General features: G+C 36.2%; 1 protein-coding gene across 3 annotated transcripts in view; it reads left to right on the forward strand.

The window, feature by feature from the left end:
* Positions 1 to 20,203, forward strand: part of LOC129247109 (SUN domain-containing ossification factor) — a 116,041-nt gene that overhangs the window by 31,393 nt on the left and 64,445 nt on the right. The window contains exon 1 of one of the 3 annotated variants that reach the window (XM_054886043.1): positions 17,119 to 17,421. The exons of the other annotated variants lie outside the window; for them this stretch is intronic. The gene's annotated coding sequence lies outside the window, so the exon portion shown is untranslated. Of the gene's footprint in view, positions 1 to 17,118; positions 17,422 to 20,203 lie in introns of those variants that run through there. 3 annotated transcript variants of the gene reach the window in all.

The following is a 20,203-nucleotide window of genomic DNA, read 5'->3' on the forward strand; positions in this document are numbered from 1 at the left end:
AGATCCAACAGGCCTTTAGCGGTAACTTCACTCTTTGTATCTTTGCCTGCCTGTTTGTTGTCTGTCTTTCCGTTTGACCGGCATCTGATTAGGTTCGCATACCCAGTCACCACTGTCTAACGACTCTGCCGGACGCCAGACAATCCCTGACTGTTGGCTAGGCTAACCAGACAAGAAGGCGGACGATTTCGGTATACAAATAAATAATCTGCATGAAAATGTGGCCAAAAGGAAAATTCATTTTCATTTGGGAATAATACGGCCAAACTGCTGGCTCACTGCACTTCAATCCATTCCAATGGGAATACACCTACAGCCGCCCACCACATCCCTTATCCGACTTTTTTGAGTTGTTGTTAGACAGTGGTTTGTTTCAATGACAGTATGACAGTTTGCATAAATGGGAGTGCGGAGCTCATATTGTCAAAGCGAAACTTGTCAATCAATTAAGGGTAAAATAAAAACTAAAGTTATATTCACACCGACAAGGGAAAGTCTACTCAGATAGGCGTGTACAAAGATTTCACGTTACGTAGCCTTTCAGAGTTCTTTTGAAACCTTCCACCGCAAAATAAAGTAGCCTGCACAGAATAAGCATTTAAATATCGATCGTTGGCGTTATTCCTTTGACACTCAATGTAAGAGTTAAGTCTAATGCAGCTGTTGATAGGCAACTTAAGATAATGTCAGGAGCTCACCTCCACCTTCCTTTTAGTCCCAGCCCCTTTGAAACAGCCAACACCTTTCGACGATATTGACCACAACGGCTGATGATTTCACCGATCTAAACAGGAATTTGTAAGCTGCTCCAAAAAAACACAATAGTTTCAATAACTACTGTCAAAAAAATAAGTTTTATTCTCCGGTTTATACTTACCTATCAACATCACAAAACAGAGGGATTGTATTTACTGAAACGACCTTGGCTTTGCCCGATTTTGGATTCGATTTCTGTGTTATAACTATTTTGGATAGCGAACCGCATTATTTCTTATTCCTCGCAAGAAAGTCCTCAAATCGCTAGACGGCAGCACTTGAAACAAAGACAAAAATATGTTTTTGGTAAGCCATTGGGCCTTCTGCTGTCAAACTATGAAACCACAATTCGATGAGACGACAGTGGTAAGACTCCACAGTCTTTTTAGAACAGCTGAGCCGCCTCCTAAACACGTCAGAAGTCACCTTCTTGAGCTAAAACGCGAGTTTCATAATCCCATCGTTGGTGCGACGGCCTATGGGTAGGCAATCAATGACATTCGAAAAACGCTCGATCCATGAATGCTATCATGAAACGCGCGTAAAGCTGGCACGATTACGTTCCGGTCATTGTACCAGATTCAGCTTCTGCTTATTCAGAATAAACCTCTACATGCCAATCATATATATATAAATAAATAAATAAATAATTGTCGTCTACACTTCTGTTAGGTGTTTGGCCGAGTTCCTCCCACTATTTGATGTTGTTCCCCAAATGGAGGGACTTACAGTTATAAGCCGACTTCTAACGGTAAATAGTTTTTTTATGAGGAGCTTTTTCATGGCAGAAATACACTCGGAAGCTTGTCATTGCCTGTCGAGGGGCGACCGCTATTAGATCTACCTCTGATTATTAGAGTTGTCTTTTCAGTCCTCTATCGAATAAACGCGTGTGCCTCGTGGAGGGAAATTAAGTTTTGTGAACAGAAACAAGTCTGCCGGAGACACATCAGATGAATTTGGTTCTAGTTCCGTGATATTTGTTAAAATATTTGGCAGAAATTCATTCACAACGATAGTCTTGTGAGTTTATTTTCACAAAGCTGACCTTCTTCGACGAACTCGCTCTCTGAAACGCCGCACGACATCCCCATAAGAGTAGTTACTTTCAGATTTTGTTTTTGAAGTGAAAACTTCTTTAGAATCGTTGGGAGTGATTTGAGAAAAAGTGAAACGAAAAAAGCGACACTCTTGGCTACGAAGCGTTATATTATATGTTGATATAAACGTAGCGACGAACTAAATAACTTTTACGCCAGCGCCGACAGCATAGCGCGATAGCCGAGCGGCTAGCAATGTGAGCTTCCGATCCAAAATCCTTGGTTCGAATCACAAGAAAAAAGTTTTTTTTATACAGTTATTTTATTTTATGATATGTTTATGAGGAGCTTTTTTTCATGGCAGAAATACACTCGGTGTTTTGCCATTGCCTGCTGAGGGGTGAGCGCTATTAGAAAAATAATTTTCCTTAATTTTGGTGTTTTCACCGAGATTCGAACTGACGTTCTCTCTGTGAATTCTGAATAGTAGTCACGCACCAACCCATTCGGCTACGGCGTTTGTTTAATTTTACTGATGCAAAAATGAGGAAAAATATATGAATAAAGTTTGCTTATTGTTTACACATTTTCCAAAGGTGACGGAGAACCAAAAACAAGTCGATTTTCAAACAAATACGAGTGCATATGTGTGCAGGTTTTGCTGGGGACGCTCATAATAGCAACCGCGTGTGTATTTTTATATTCGTAAATATTTTCATTTTTAAATATTTACCGCAATTATGCCGAAAAATAATGCAGAAAAGTGTCGTGAATATCGACAGAAAAAAAATCAAGCATCACGGAATTCATTCACGAAAATTTAATAAAGTATACACCAGAAGTATCGCGGATACTTAGAAAATATTACAATAAAGTTCCAATGATTTTAAGTGGCGATTTTAACGTAAATTTTGCATTGGACACAGCGGTTCCTTTAATTGACGTTCTCAATACAACATTCAATTTAAAAATGTGTAACAATCGCACTGAATCGACAACACGATCAAAAACAACCATTGACGCGGTATTTCAAAGATATGTTGACAACATCGAAACCAAAGCATTTGTATCATATTTTAGCTATCATAAGCCACTCGTATCATTTGTTGAAATTGAAAACATTGAGGATGAATAATAATAAAAGAAGAAAATAAAATATGAACTTTATAGCAATATTATAATGAACCTATAATTATCCCGCTCCTAATGCTGCTTTCGTCTTATTCTCTCTCAGTTTGTTTTACGGAAGGTTTCACTTCTATCGCGTCTAACCGTTAGACTGGTATTTTTTTTTTGTTTCTTTTTTCTTTTAGTTTTGATAATCTCTTGAAATGGGCTTCTCTAATGATCGATGCTCAGTACTTTTTCGACAGAAAGTATACCCAAAATGTAAAGAAGTTAATGTGCTACTTTCTCATGTTCCACTTCAACTAACTTATCTGGCACTCCTTTCCTTTTAACCCAAAAACACTTAGAGGAGGATCGGCAATTTTAAGCTGAAAGACGTTTACTGCTGGTGGGACTTGAGACCATAGCATTTAGACTCAAAATAAGTGCAAAAACCTTGAGAGAGGCCAAAGGTCATTTACAACAATCATGAGGCACTCTTACCCCATTTACTGATGCCAGATCCGATCGAAAGACCCATTTCCAATCGCAAATAAATTTCAGTCGTGAGAATAAACAATATTTTAGACTTACTCCATGCCACTTCAGCCATACCATACAACTTTGAACGCTTTGAAATCTTTGCACAGCACAAATATTGTTGACGGGAGTATCCTCGCCTATCGTACTGCCAAAGTTATAACATCTGCGAGTGCATTTTTGTCGCAAAAAGCTTCTCATAAAAACTATCTGTTCTCTGTATCTCTATCTACTCACTCTTGGAACAAAAGTAAGACTCCCATCATATAAAAAACATCTTATGCATATTAGGGATGGAAACCCCGGGATACCGGAATCCCGACTTTTTATAAATTTTGAAAACCCCGTGGCAAGTTGATTAAAATCTCAGGACTTTTGTATATTTTTTCATCAGGTGTAATTAGTCAAATTTTCATCACAAAAAACCTCATTTTTGATGAGATAAAATATTTGCAACATTATTTAAGCTTTAAGCGTTTTCAACACTATTTTTATGGCGGTGTTTTTAGAGAGCGCAAAAATAACCGTCAAAAATTACCGGCACAGTCAGCAGTTAGCCTGAAGGATAAGTTGCTTAAATAGGTCTTTAATCAGCACTTCCCAAACTTCCAGGGTAAAAGAGAATCATATGGTATACCAGTAGCTTTGATTAAAGAAATTGAAATTTGTTTATGGATGTAATAGAGGCATGATTTGAAGACAGACAAATTTGAAACATTTCAATTTTTATATCAACATTTAAGCGAAGAAGTGTTGAAGCAGAGCAGTGTTTCTCATATGCTGGCTTTGAATCCAATAAATTTAGGTCAGGGCTGGAGGGCAGCACTCTCAAAGCTTTGGTTTTTTTAAGATCACGCTTTAATCAAAACAAAAACCCAGTATATTTTAAATATAACAAATCTATATATGTATATATATATATATTTTTTTTTTTTTGCGCGTACACCCTTTGAGGGTATTTGGCCGAGCTCCTCCTTCTATTTCTGGCGTGCGTCTTGATGTTGTTCCACAAATCGAGGGACCTACAATTTCAAGCCGGCTTTGAACGGCAGATAATTTTTATGAGGAGCTTTTCCATAGCAGAAATACACTCGGAGGTTTGCCATTGCCTGCCGAGGGGCGATCGCTATTAAAAAAAGCTTTTTCTTGATTTTGGTCTTTCACCAAGATCCGAACCTACGTTCTCTCTGAATGCCGAATGGTAGTCATGCACCAACCCATTCGGCTACGGCGTCCAACAAATCTATACTTCGATTAAATTTGGAACAGTCCCAAAATAAGATCCCGGAGATTACGGGATCAGTAAAATCATGAAAATTTGTATCCCTAAGACATATGTACAGGGTGTTGTTTTTTAATCATATATTATTTTGACAGTGTCTCTCCCGCTCTTTCCTTCGGCGATGTCAATTGGCCACCTCAGAGCTACGATATGACCCCGTTAAACCTTTTTGTGGGGTGCCATGAAAGATTGAATAGTGAATGTTGAGCAAGCCATTTGTGAGATAGAGCCAAAAAACCTTTTTTGCTTCCTCTGTCGAATAAACCAATAATATACCAATAGATTGATTTTTGTTCATTTTTATGAATTTTTAAAAACTTACCACTATATGAACCACCTTGTATATTAAATGAACATATATAAATATATATTATTTTTATTTCTATGCGATTTTATATTCCCCAACATAACGTTTTTAGTCCCATCTACCTTTAAATGGCACACTGTGTTGCAATCCTCGCCGACCAGCACACACACACACATACAGACATGCTCATATGCGTACCACCATACTCCACCGTTGATTGTCATGCCCATCCATTACCAACTGATGCTGGTTTCGTTTAGTCCAGCGTGTACGTCGCCACTTAAACTCACACACACATACATATATATATATAGAAATGCTAACAAGTAAGTGTGTGTTGCAATTTGGTAACCTTTGCCGTTAGCATAGCATTGGACAAATTATATTGTTGTATTTATTTGTTTTATGTTGCCCAAAAATTTATTGCCAACAATTTCACTTTTGTTCGACGCATTCGCCAGTGCCGGTAAAAGCGGCCAGTCAACCGGCCAATACTTTGACCGACCAACCAACCAACCAGCCAGCCGGCCGGCCGGCTTCAATTCCAACAACAAAACATTGTTATCTTCACTCGTCTGTCGCTTTAGAGTCACAGTCTACAGAGTCGTCGGGTATCTTGACTGCTTGTGTGTAAGTCTGTCACATTGTGGCTTGTTGCTGCAATTCTTGAGATAAATGCACTCAATGACACCAACAACAACTACGGTGACGTCGTTGAAAAGAGCAATTGTAATGCAACAATCGGTTCAACTGTAACTGTCAAGTCGAAGTCAAATGTTTCGGCGCTTACATTTGCATTTGAACAACTTCAACTTCAATTGTAAAACTAACAAAAAACTATTATGTAAATGTTAATGAAGTGGATTTGTTATTTTTACCGATTCCGATCGCATACGAAATGAGCAACACGAATCAACACTCCAAGCGATCTCTTTGTACGAGTGTATCTGAGGTCAGTTCAGCTGGGCTTAAGTGCCTGAGTTTAAGTAGACGAGGTGCCCGAAAGTGCCTGAAGTTACCATACGAGTATGCAATGTTTATTTATTTTTCAAGTCGTATGCAATTATTGAAAATGTCTTTTTTAAGTGTCTCAAATGGAGGAAATGTCGAAATGGGAAATACATAAATACATACATACAAACATACAAACATTTGTGCATGCGCGCTTTTCCACTTCAGGTACAGACTTTATTCACCAAGTGCACTTATTCGCTAAACACATCCATGTACAATTTGTATTCGAATACCTAATAATGTGGAGTATTTTTTAGACCTAAATATTGTAAATAATCAAAATATTGCCACACTTCCCACAATTTCACCCACTTAACTTAAGAAACATTTGTAATCCACTTAAAAGTCCTCAAATATTTCAAATTTGCCATGAAGGTGTTTTGATTGTACTCATATGCGTATATACTTGACCGAGTTGCTCCCACAATTTATGGTCGGCCTGTTGTTGTTGTCTTGCAAAGGGAAAGCTCTTGATTTTTTTGCCGTCTGCAAACAGAAGGCTCGGCTCTATGTTTTCTTTTCGGCAGAATGCACGGAAGCGCTGACTAGTCTAATTCCTTTAACAATTAAAAAAGGGAAAGAATTCTGAATGGGGGAAATTTTCCAAACACGCAGGCATATTGCCCATTGCACTTAAAGCCAAGAGAGACGAATGAAAGATCCCGCTATTAGGGCTGGGAGCTCATATATCTAATAGGCAGACATGCTTACAAACTACGCCTTCAGGCACGCGACTCTTATTGAAGTTGTCAATACGAAGAAGAGGGCACAATTTTTTGCCTTTTGAACCAGGGCTATGTTCCAGCAAGAAGAACTTTCTCTACTCCTGGTGAGAAATTCCTACCATGCATGTATTTAGTCTTGCCATAAATTCCGTGACAAATTTTAGAATGCATACGTCCAGAACGAATTCGGAAAAAAGTACTGAAAAAACTTAATATTTCGAGAATGTTTGTCCACCGCTCGATCAATCGTTTTTCCCCAAACGTCTGAAGTGACAGACAGAAAAAGAAGTGGTCGTCCTCACATGGTTCGAACCAGTGCAGTCATAAAAGCCGATCGAGAAAAATTCGCAGAAATCGCTTAAGAAAGTAAAAAATCATGTCCAGGGAAATGAATGTATCGGCCATATCCATGTCAAGACTAATAAGAGAAGATCTCCACATGCAAGCCTTCCGTCGCTCAACTGGTTATCTTGAGAAGAAAATTAGACCCGACAGATGCAAGCAGCTTCTTCGGTGGCACGCGGTCAACGGCCATGAAAATGTTCCTTTCACAGATGAGAAAATTTTCACTGGTGAAATTTTTTTAATAAGCAAAACGACAAAATCTATGCTAAAACTTCTAAGGACGCAAAAAATGTTGTTCCAAGGATTCAGCGCGGCCACCATCCAACCTCCATAATGGTTTGGTGGGGAGTGTCTTGTAAAGTCGTTACATCTCCTCACTTCTGCGAAAAAGAGGTTAAGACCGAAGCAAAAGTGTACCTGGAGGATGTTTTAAAAAGCGTGAAGCGTACTATCTTCAAGCGTTAGATCTTCCAGCAAGATTACGCTCCAGCCCATAAGGAAAAACCACCCCGCAGTGGCTAAAAAAACAATATTCCTGGGAACACAGCCGGAGAATATTGGCCGTCTGAAAGTCCAGATCTGGATCCATTGGACTACAGTTTGTGGCCAGTATTGGAGAACACAGCCTGTCGAAGACCTCACAGAAATTTAGAGTGTCTCAAACAATCTTTAGAAATCGTGCGTGCTGCAATAGCTGAATGACTTAATATTCTGGAGGCTTGTGTAAAAGCAAATGGGGATCATTTCGAATGAAAATTTAAATTTCTTTTTTTTTTAATATTTTCACGATTAAATAAAACTAACTTCATTAAAAAGAGTATTATAATTTCATATCTTGTAACCGAACTTATGGCAGGACTAAGTATATACATTATAACAATAAAAAATAACAAATGACAAGTACTAGAGCGAATGGCAAGTCGTTGGCAATTCGTTCATATGTCGTATGTAATACAAACATGTCGAGACCTGCGAGCAGCACTCGGATTGGTGCGTTAGAGTATGTCCACCACACGCGACCGCTGTTCAAAATCATTAAGGGGGCAGCTCCTCCAGACATATATAAATAAATAACAAATACATAAAAAAAAATAAAAAATAAAAATAGTAGCGCTACAGCTGCTCAAACGTACATAGCTCCTTTAATTTCACCGTGGAATATACAACCTCTTGTAATCAACTGAAATCAACCAGCAAACATTTTTCGATAAAATAAGTTATTCCGCTTTGCACTTACCTATTTTTAACGAAAAAAATTAAAATGTGTAGTGAAAAAAAATTACACTGTTTTTTATAAACAAATTGATCAAAACAATATTTTTAGCGATAATTAATATAAAATTTGAGGAAAGACCAATATGTTAAAGAATAATTCTGTAAAATTTTAAGTTGTTATCATGATTACTTTTTGAGTTATATTCGAAAGCGCGGAAAAAACGTATTTCGAGAAAAACGCGATTTAAGTTTTCATTCTTACTCATCTTTCGTTTGACGCTCATCACTTCACTGCCTTTATAGTGACTTTTTAGACTTTCTATTAAGCTTAAAACATTGAAAAGATATTCTTTAGATCGTAAATGAAATTTTAAAGCTAAAGTGAAAGTGCTGGAGGAACTGACCCCCTTAAGCAGTTAATGAAAACTTTTTGAATTTTTCTATAATACAATGTTTGAAACTTTGAGTTATATAGTTTTTATTTTTGTATGAACTATAAATAGTTTTAAACCATTCTAATATTATAAAAAATAAATAAGAAGTCAAAAGTTTGCAATATGTCGCGCTGATTTTTTGCGAACACAGGTGTATAAGTAGCAACACATACGTCAAATTCGTTCTTCTATCTGTTTTGCAAAGACGTAAAAAAATGTTTAACTTTCCTTCTACGAAATAAAGTATACGCAGTGGATACCGCTTTTTTACGATTCCCAATTAAAATCTTAAAACCTTTAAAAAATTTAATTGAAAATCCGAGTATGCAGCATTACTACATAAAATCTATGTATAGTTTCACCTATGAAATTTGTGCTGGCCAACAAGAAGAGTCGTTTATTTGTCGCACGGTGTAATAAGAAAAGTTTATAACAAAATAAAAAATATATTATTTATTTTTATATTTAATGTATTATTTAAATAAAAATAAAATAAGTGTTGCTTTCAATAGCTATACCTTGTATATACCATTATATCGGGTGTGTTTTTAAGAGCTTGAGAACTTAAAATGATAATACAAATGATGACAAACGATTTTTTTTATTATAATCTGGTAGATAATTTCATGGCATCATGGCATCGCGTCTACGATTATACCTATTTCCCATTCGATCAGTGCAATTGTTGACGACTTTTCTAATAAATCTGCCATATGGCATCAATAGTGGCTGGAATTTTGCAATAAATTGATTGTTAAGGGCGCTGTAGGGTTAGTTACGCCGTCTTGTTGGAACCAAATGTCGTTGCTGCTTAGCTTATTAATTTTTGGAAACACAATTTCAGTCAGCATGGCCCGATAGCGCGCTCGCCATTCACCGTAACGACAGCCCCTTCCTCATTTCGAAAGAAATAAGGACCAATGATGCCGCCAGTTTCTATGAACTTTGCGAAAATATTACTATTTATTTTGTTTTATTTTTATTTTTTTCAAAGTAAATTTCCACAATTTGGAAGCGTTTTTCTGCCATTAAACGATTCATAATGACTTGCCAAACCTTACTGAACAGAAATTTCTACACAGTTTGCCATTCTCAGCTATCAAACCATAGTTATCGATATCGATAGCTCTTATGCAGCTAAAAAGAAAGAACCCGATACATGATCCTCTTAACCTAACGCGAAAGTAAAAATTAATTACTTTTTTATTATTATTATAAATTTTTTGTTTTCAATGTTGTTTAAACAATTTTTAAAAATTTGTCATTTTTCAATCCCTCTACTTATTATTACTTTCCCTTTGTTCGGGGGTGTTCTAAATGCGTTACAAATTCAATCAATAGTATAAACGAGTATCACCACCACTCGAATTGCATTTCAAAAAGCGGCAATCGGCTTTACACTATAAAAGCGCACATAAGTAAAGAGCTTCAAATCACATACATACATACGCATATTCGCAAAAACGTCACATACAATTGTAATTGCAATTGCAATGAAGAAAAAGCAAAGTAATGATTTGAACTATCAAACCAGCGCTGACAGTGACTCATTAATTTGACGCACTACTTCCTTGGCGGAGGCCAAAACACAAGCCAAACACAACAAGCCACAAACATATGCACATATATTTACATGCATACATACGTACTCACGTGTCTTACTACTTGTATATGCGGCCATAAGGTTTACGCTATAAACCTCAGTGGCTTGCCTGAGCGGCGGTTGTGTCATTAGCAGGCCAGGCGCAGCCGTTGTCTTGTGGGCTACTACATCAGCCACCACTCGTCCAGCCCACACACGTTTGACCACATGTGTTAATTTTTTTTTCTAATTTCTTTTTATTATATTTATTATTACTGTTTTTTAATTTGCAAAGTTTTTTGTCATTGCCTGACGGTGAGACTCTTCAGTGCAAGCCATGCGCCGTGATCAGCAATAATGGGCACTGCGTAATTGGTTGGTGGCTGCATTTATTTAATGTTTTTACTGCTGCGAGGCTTTTTCCTGCAAATAATCGCTATTAAAATGACAACGAGGTTTTTAAAGTTTTTTTTTACGTTACATATAACTTAGAGCTTTGATTGATGGTAGTCTTTGAATGATTTTATTTTTTGTTTCACTTTTGGTTACCTGCACTCTCATTCACTTGTGGGTTTGTTTTACTCACATGTACATATCTAAATTTTTCAATTTAGTTAAATGCTCATAGGGAATACGACGAATTTTTCTATCTTTGAAAGGACTCCAAAACTTATGGGGCAAAGAGAGTTTTCTCCCATGAATATTATGAAGAGATGAAGAAGAAAAAGAAACAGTAGAGCACTTACTTTGTAGTTGTCCAGCCTTAGCTGAAATCAGAGCAGGTTGTCTAGGTAAAAAGGTTTTCAATTCTCTGGACCAATCCTGCGCTTCATCAGAGCCACAAATTGGTTTCACGAAGAAAAATAAATGAAGTTCCCGTGTCGCACAGTGATGTCACAACGGACCCGTAAGGTCTAAGTGAGTTGGTCGTACATATCGACTACCACCATAGCCTAAGCTGACCTAGTTCAATGTTTACGATTATTCACGTAAGTGCTTCTTACCTCACATCATTCTACACTATTTGCAGAAAATATAAATATTATAAACCCTACACTAGTGATATTTGGTCTCGTATCAGACACAAAAAGTATATATTTTTATTCTTTATTAGCAGTTCAGCCAAAGAAAAGACGTAGAAAATATATTTGAATTCGATACCCTCGAACGGTCAAAAAATATCCAAGAACTTTCTTTAGTCACATACTGACATTTGAAAGTAGGCAATAACTTGCTTAGTTGTAGGTTCTGCACTTCCTCCAATGCCAAGTGGCACACCCGAGGGTCGTTTGAAAAGTCCATGCAAAAATAAACACTACCTAATTGTTTGGAATAAACCTTTTTTATATTTCGTGGTCCTTCATAGTCGCCTTTTAGCCTTATAGACTTCGTCCAACGCTGTTCTAGTTTGTTGATCCCTTCAGAATAATAAGATCCGAAAAATAGTCATTCGTTTCTGCCAGCACCTATTCGTTTAAATAAAATCATTTTTCCGCCAGCCATTTCTCCAAATTAGGGAACAGACAGTAGGGATCCGAGAGAGCCAAGTCTGGAGAATAGGGGCCATGTGAAATGAGTTGGAACCCTATTTTCGTTAATTTTTATACCACAACTGCTAAGGCATGAGCTGTTGCGTTGTCGTGATGGAAAAAAAAAATAACTCGACTTCCTCAATTAAAACGAATGCCAAACACAAATAAATGTACCGATCTGGCCAAACCTTAGTGCGTATTCTTCAAAGAGATGCTACTAACTAAACATAACCTCAATAAGCGCCTATAGTGCTAATCTCTCTGACTTTGCGCGAGCTTTTCAAACGACCCTCGCACGTCATCCAATATGTGGGAAAACAGGCGAACGCCGCACAGTGGTATTTTTTTGGTAAAAATCAATATTTCGACCACTGAATTTAAACAATCTAATCATGCAGAGTGGCTTCAGACCTGGAAAGTCTACCATCGACCAAATATTCACAATACGCCAAATCTTGGAAAAGACCCATGAAAGGAGAATCGACACACACCATCTTTTCGTCGACTTCAAAGCTGCATTCGACAGTACGGAAAGGAGTTACCTGTATGCCGCGATGTCTGAATTTGGTATCCCCACAAAACTAATACGGCTATGTAAGATGACGTTGCTCAACACCAGCAGCGCCGTCAGAATTGGGAAGGACCTCTCCAAGCCATTTGATACCAAACGAGGTTTCAGACAGGGTGACTCGCCGTCGTGTGACTTCTTTAACCTGATGTTGGAGAGCATCGTACGAGCCACAGAACTGAATCGCTCAGGCACAATATTTTATAAGAGCGTACAATTGTTAGCGTATGCCGATGATATTGACATTATCGGCCTTAACAACCGCGCTGTTAGTTCTGCCTTCTCCAAACTGGATAAAGAGGCAGAGTGAATGGGTCTGGTGGTGAACGAGGACAAAACGAAGTACCTCCTGTCTTCAAACAAACAGTCGGCGCACTCGCGTATCGGCACCCACGTCACTGTTGACAGTTATAATTTCGAGGTTGTAAAAGACTTCGTTTATTTAGGAACCAGCATTAAGGGGTTAGGTGGGTTACAGAGGTTCAAAAAAAGGGTATTTTTACTATTTTTTTTTTTAATATATACAATCATATATTTTATTTAAACAATTCAGCATATCAAAGATACATATTTAAACAGTATTTTGTGAAATTTTTATTTAAAAATTCCGAAAACTCAGCCGTTGGTACCTCATCTCCCTTAACGTCTCACAAAAAAATGCTCTTGCCGTGGACAGCATAACTCATTATTGGTTCATTTAAAATCAAAAAACCAAAAATATTTCGTTAGTACATGGATAAATCTCGTTACTGGACGAAGGAAAAAAAAATAAAATTTAATTTGAATTTTTGACAGACTTTGAACAAAAAAAACACATTTTTTGGTCAAATTTTCGTCATGTGTTAGCTCGAAAAAATTAGTTGTAATAAAAATAAAAAAAATCCTTCGTTCAATAACTTGATAATGTTATTCCAAACATGTGTGCAAAATTTGAACAAAATCGCTTCATAACTTTTCGAGAAATCGTGTCCACCGACTTAAAAAATCGAGTTTTGAGATAAACGCGTATACCTGCGAAACCCTGCACTGACATGGCCTGATGGGCGGAACTTCTGAAGGGTCTATCTCGTAGAATTTTACTCGGATCAATTTGAAATTTTAGGAGAATATTTTAAACATATTATACTATTTAATAAGACAAAAAAAAATCGATTTTTTGAAATTTTCAAACCCCCCTAACCCCTTAACACCGATAACAATGTCAGCCGTGAAATCCAACGCAGAATCTCTCTTGCCAACAAGTGCTACTTTGGACTAAGTAGGCAACTGAGCAGTAAAGTCCTCTCTCGACGAACAAAACTAACACTCTACAAGGCTCTCATCATGCCCGTCCTAACGTATAGCGCAAAAGCATGGACGATGACAACATCCGATGAAGCGACGCTTGGAGTGTTTGAGAGAAAGATTCTGTGCAAGATTTTTGGACCTTTGCACGTTGGCAGCGGCGAATATCGCAGGCGATGGAACGATGAGCTGTATGAGCTTTACGACGACATAGACATAGCGCAGCGAATAAAGACTCAGCGGCTACGCTGGCTGGGTCATGTTGTCCGAATGGATACAAACGCTCCGGCTCTGAAAGTATTCGATGCGGTACCAGCTGGTGGTAGCAGAGGAAGAGGGCGGCCTCCTCTGCGTTGGAAAGATCAGGTGGAGAAGGATTTGGCTTCACTTGGTGTGTCCAATTGCCGCCGGTTAGCACGAGAAAGAAACGACTGGCGCGCTTTGTTAAACTCGGCCAAAATCTCGTAGCGGTTATAGCGCCAATTAAGAAGAAGAAGAAAAATCATGCAGTTTTAAAGAGAAATGTCTGACTAAGTTCTTCCACAATTTTTTGCTTTCAAAAACGGTATCTTATTTTTTATTAAAAAAATTTCAGTGAAGTTACTAAAAGATTGTACAACGAAAACAGAAGACATTTTTCATGCATTCCAGTGGCGTATATATGTAAAATATTTTTTTTACCAAATTTTTTATGGCATTTTTATTACAAACACCCTTTTTGAGTGTTTGGCCGAGCTCCTCCTCCAAGTTGTAGTGTGCGCCTTGGTGTTGTTCCACAAAATGAAGGAATCTACAATTTATACGGAGGAAGATAACTTTTTATAAGAGGTGTTCATAGCAAGAATACCGCTATTAGAAAAAAAATTAGCTATCAATTGGTGTGTGCCGTTAGAGTGCGCTACGGCGCCCGCGAATCAATATAACATTGCAAAATATAGCACTTCAAATTTTGTTAGGAAAAAAGTTGGTACGGTTCTCCTCGGTCTCGGTCGGAACTAAATGAGAGGTTAGAGTCTGTTCTTTCGACTTAAGGCAAAAACATCGCCATCTATCGTCGGTCTCTCGACAAACTTATAAATCTTCTGACAAGGGTCACAAAAATTTGAATTCAAATTTGTTTTAAAAAATGTTGCATACTTTGGGGCTTGGACTTTTTCATTAAAGATAATATGTACAATAATTTATTAACAATCAATTTACAGCAAGATTTTCAAAAGAATGCAATAAAACTTGAAGCAATAATGATATTTTGTATCATCTGTTTGCAACATTTGGTTTTTATGGTACATAAGAATATAGGGCCTCGAAAATATAACTGGAAATAAATAGAACCGCATGATGTAGTTTAAAGAAATGCTAGCTGATTAATAAAATGTTTCAATATTTTGAACTTTTTTCTTGTTTATTCGTATTCGTTCGCAACTCCACAATTTATGAAACCATATCAGTGTACGGTGCCAAAATTTGATACAGTTCTCAGAAGCCAATGCAAGCATCGAATTTGTGCAATTTCTCCTTTTTAACCACTGATATTTCTTATATTTGTGTTTCTGAGAGATACTGCGATATGAGAAGTAGGCGTGATTGTTGCCCGATTTCGCCCACTTTTAATATCGTCGTTATCTTTCATAAGACTTTATGTTGAATTTCGTTCAGATATCTGCCTTATTAATGCTTAAATTAAAATAGATGCTTAAAAAAATTATTATAGCTCCATGGGATGGGCCCTAGGGAGTGACCGATTTTAACCATTTCTGGAATTTCTGACGCTAAACTAAAGCGTACAAAATTGTATTATCTTTAGAGTAATCCTTCAATTTTTGCCAAAAAATGCGTGAAGCCATACCATTGTGCGCCGTAGCGTTAGATATTTACAAATTTTTCTCAATTCTTTCAACTACACCGAATTGAAACTGTTCACCAATCGACCGTCGATATCCACGCGAATAATTACTTTAAAAGGCTTTCTTCTGCTGGTTATTGGGCTTCTCTCTGATCTACATAAACCATCCGAATATGAGGGAATTTTAAAGGGTCTCTTAGTAGAATTAATATCGCTTTCAGTCAAGCTACTTACAACAAAAATTGCTATCCACAATAGCATTCGCGGTAATGCTGAGACCTACGTATTAGCAAAGTAAATTGCGTACTATTTTTATTTAATTTTTTAAACAGTTTTTTGTAGCTTTTGGCGAAATTCGCGAAAAGCTGGTTGATTAGTTAATTACTTTTTTATTAAATAAATAGCAACTTTTTTACACTACGCGCATTATTTTTATTACTTAAGTAGGCTTCAAAAAACGGCTTTGGTTGTGTGCCGTCAAGTTGTTTTATTATATTATTTTATTTTCCGAATGACAGGCAACGGGGAAGAAGGCGGCGTCGTTAAAAGAAAGGGGAGGCGGTGCACCTGCGTCAAAAGGTTTTGTTGTGGTTAGTTTTCTTATACGCATTTTGTCTATTTGTTATCTTTTTTCAGCATTTTATTGTCACAGCGCTGTTTATTGAATTTTGCACATTTCTTTCTCCCCGAAAAAAGTAAATAGTTTTCGTTTTTGCGACGCTCTTCTCGCAACACTCGTGAATTTTCCAATATTTTCTTCACTCTATCGCACACTTTTGCCACCTTTATGCTCATTTTACTCTCTCATATTTCCATCAGCGCGCTCTCGTTTCACTCTCGCCTACTCTTCGGTTTCTAACCACAATACTTGGCATCGCTGCTGAGCGCTCTTCTGCACATATTTTGCAACAACTTTTGCCGCTGTTACGGCCGCTACTACCGCCGCTGTGCAAAGTGTTGGCGGCAAGGCGGCAGCAAATCAGTTGCAGTTCGTGCTGTTGCTGTTGCAGCTGCAGCCAGATAACCAACTAACCAGCCAGTCAGCCACTTTGGCATGGTGATTGTTGTACATGCATGCTAGTAGACTTATAGGCATTGTTATTGTTATGCATATGTCTGTATGTAGGCATGTGGTTTTCTGTTTGTTTGGCTTTTTGTTGTTGTCCTTTCAGCTGCTTCAGTTATTGCTTTTGTATCCACTCACTCAAAAATTTATCGACTACTCGGCTAATATTTTTTATTTGTGTTTTTATTTTGCTGTTGCGTTTTGTTTTTGTTTGTTCAGTATTCGTCTCGGCTTTGAATTTTCCTTGTATCTCGCACTTTTCAGCCATAGCAACTCTTCGCCTACCGCACACCTCCTCATGCTGCACCATATGTCAAGTGTTGCTATTCACTCGCACGCTGCCAGCAATTTGCACACTTGTGGCGCGCCGCGCTTCATAATTATTACAATTTCATTGGATTATCGTTCAGTTTCCACTGAGTTTTCCACGCGTTCGTATCGAGCGGGGCTCTGGTGTCGCGTTGACCCGCGTGACGCGCGCGCTGCCTTACACCATACGCCTCCTTTTGTTTGATACACAAGTGCCATTCGAGTGACAAGCGGACGCATTGAAGTCCTTGAAAAATACATTTCAGGATTTTTAGTTTATGTTTTGGTTTTTTCAGTAAAATAAATCTGAATTATAATAAATTGTTGGGAATTACAAGTGTTCTCGCATTGGCTTTGTTTTAAGTGCGCATGTTTAAGTTTTTTCGCGCGCGCGCATCCTTTTTGCGGATAGTTTTTGTTTTAATCCTTTGTTAAGTGATAAATAGTGCCAGCAGTGCACTTTCACGAAAACGTAATGGAAATATAAATTTTAGTTTTAGTTGTTTAAAAACGGATCAAGCAGTTACATATGTTTTACAATTTTCAAAAAGGACAAATGAAATTAAAATTAAAATAAATAAATAAATCTTGTGATTTCGGTTTTTTTTGTAGTTGGAATTAAAGAACAGAAAAATTTTTATATAATATATAACAAAAATTACGTATCAGATAAGAAACTGTTGCAACAAAGATTTTGAAATGCGTTAAAAAATAAAAAAACTTTAAATCAAATTAAAAATATGCAAGCAATAAATATAATATATACATTAGGGTGGATCAATAGTAGCACACAAAAAATATCGGTACTGTTTTTCCAGCGGAATTATAAAATTGATTATATTTTCAGGCTTTCGCCTGTGGAAAATATTAAGGTGTCTGCTTTTTGGAAAAATATGAAGAATTACGTGAGCTGTACCAATTTGAAAGTGACTCCAAAAATTTCATTATTTTGACTCCGTTGATGGAGTTTTTAAACCTCCTTTTGCAGACCTTTTAAGCTTCAAATCTTCTATCATCTGAGCTGATTTTTTGGAAAACATGTAATTTTGAAAAATATTAAAGTTTACGTGTACTGTACTGATTTGAAAATGCTTTCGAAAATTTCCTTGCTTTGAATCCGTTGATAGAATTTAGATTTTTGGAAGTATTTTCAAATCGGTGCAGCTCACGTAAATCTTAATAATTCCTTATAATTCCGGCGGGGTACCGCAACTTTTTTGTGGCTAACCCTAATGTATATACAAATGTAATTAAATGTTAGAACAAACTTTAATATTAAAAATAATAAAAAAATATAAAAATATCAAATAAAATAAAAAAGTACGGAACTTAAAATGATATGAAATAATTCAAGCAAAACCCGATAATTAATTAAAAATAAAAAATATAAATGTTTTATTAAAACACGTCTATTCAAGTACATGCAAACACTTTTATTCAAGTACATGTTATTGCTGTATTGTTTTTCTTTTCTGAATTTAAAACTTACAATAAATGAAAATATAAAACAAAATATAATGAAAACCAAAATACGCAATAGGAAACCGAAAATTAAATAGAAATAAATAATATAAATATTTGATTAAAGCAATAACATATAAGGTCGTACGAGTATTTTAGTTTATTTATTAAATTTTTTTATTTATTTTTTTATAATTTTTTTTTATCAGTATTTTATTTTTTTATTTATTAATTGCTTTTATTTGATTATTTGTATTTATTTTTTATTTTATATAAAGCTTAAAACAAATAATTATTTAAAATATAATAAAAACAAAATAAAAATATGGAAATGAAATAAAAATGTAAATTTAACTTAAAGAGATTAATAAATATAAAATAAGAAAGGAAAACTAATAATAATTTAAACGAAATTACAGAGTTAAGGAAAAAATTATTACGAAGTTAAAAATTAAAACTTTATTAAAAATTAAAAAAGCTCTGAATTTTTTTTCAACTTCTTATTAAAAAGAATAACAGCAAGCATTCACAAAAACTTGATACTAAATATGTATATTAAGAAAGTATTTAATTTGAACACCTTTGTTATGGTAAACGAAATTTTAAAAATAATAGTTTTAAATAACTACTCAGTTTCAGAATTTATTTAAAACCAATAAATGCTGTGCAAACAAATAAGTCCATTAAAAGTGTACAGGTATGTGACCTGATAACTCGTTAAAATTTTTCGAGCGATAAATAATGATTCAGTTAACAAGTGTGAATCACACTTGCACATTATAAAATAATGCACGTACATATATATACATACATACACACGTGCTGGATGGCACATAAAAAAATGTTTTTCCTTGATTTGCTTATTGAACAAAAAAGTAAGGCTTGATTAAAAATGTTTTGTGAGGCCCCCTGAATAATTTTTTTTATATATTTATTTTTTACATATTTTTTTTTTGTTTAAATAAAGCATAGTGTATCATGTATTTTGACGTTTGTGAGGGAAATTAGAAGAGTAGATTAAATAATATCAACCTGTAAACATTTTCCCCGCGAGAATTAGGAACTTAGCCTATCTACAAACCATTTCCAGCCCTCTCTGTTACGAGCCATGTATCGTATTTCGCTAAAGGATTTGGATGTTTCATTATTAACTGCACGCATCAATGTAGTTTTTGGTCGCCCTCTGCTTCTAGTACCGATCGGGTTCCATTCCAAAGCTGAATGTGCAATGTTGTTTGCATTTTATCTTAACGTGTGGCCGATCCACCCGTATTTCTTGCACTTAATGTCGTTATCTATGCCTTTTTGCTTCGTGGTTCCCCATAGTCTTTGATTAGAAATTGTTGAAAGGGTTGGCTTAGCTGTCTGCCGTGAAGAACCCTGTAGGTAACTCTGTTGTATAAGTTTTAGTTAGCTGTAATGGGATACCGCATGTTTCAAGTATGGCTCATATCGCGTTCCTCCTAAGGGCATCAAAGGCCTTAAAATAGTCGACAAAGGTCATGTATGATACATTTTGTCAAAAAAATATCGGGAATTGTTCATTTAAAAAGCGCGCATAACACATATGTCTAATTTTTTTTGCTGGAATGTTGGTACAACTGTCCTCTATAGTGTCGCAGAGTTGGAGCGTGATCAGTCAATTACCTTGTTTTTGGCATTTAATTACATATATCAGTCAATCGGAGGTGTGCTCTGTGATTTTCAGTATGGATAAAAATATGGAACAAAGAATTTGTCTTAAATTTTGTGTTTTGAATGGGATTTTGTGTGCCGAATCGTTGAAAATGTTG

This window comes from Anastrepha obliqua, chromosome 5, assembly GCF_027943255.1.
Source record: "Anastrepha obliqua isolate idAnaObli1 chromosome 5, idAnaObli1_1.0, whole genome shotgun sequence".
Taxonomy (NCBI): domain Eukaryota; kingdom Metazoa; phylum Arthropoda; class Insecta; order Diptera; family Tephritidae; genus Anastrepha; species Anastrepha obliqua.